Source organism: Primulina huaijiensis, chromosome 14, assembly GCF_012295235.1.
Source record: "Primulina huaijiensis isolate GDHJ02 chromosome 14, ASM1229523v2, whole genome shotgun sequence".
NCBI lineage: Eukaryota > Viridiplantae > Streptophyta > Magnoliopsida > Lamiales > Gesneriaceae > Primulina > Primulina huaijiensis.
In genome coordinates, this window is record NC_133319.1 from 643,999 (window position 1) to 644,493 (window position 495).

The window sequence follows — 495 nt, forward strand, 5'->3', positions numbered from 1 at the left end:
ATATATTGCAGGTGAAAACGCTGTGAGGTGTAGGGCAAATCATCGTAATTCCAAACCAACTACATGGTGCAAAGTGGACATCACAAGTTGGCTAGTCGCTTTTTCGTGCAGCTATGCTGTTGCTTGTTTCCAATCTACATAAGACTGGATTTACTAATTACATCAAAAACTTTAGTAACATAAATAATTGAGTTTTTTGTTGTATATCTAATTAACAAACAAAGGCCAAAAATGCGATTGTTTCTGTTCATCGTTACATCTCCATCATCTGGCACACATCCTGCGTTTTTTAGTATAAGAATCGACGCGATGGCTTTCAAAAAAAAAAGGAAAAACACTTGATGGTAAGAACATCATGGTTGTGAGGATGAAGATAAGTCCCATCAGTTGAATTGAGCTTTAATTTTATTAATAGTTTAAACCGAGAGAAAGTTGCTGCAACAATATAGTATTGATCTCATTTCACACTCATTTGAATTTTGATTCTGGAATATA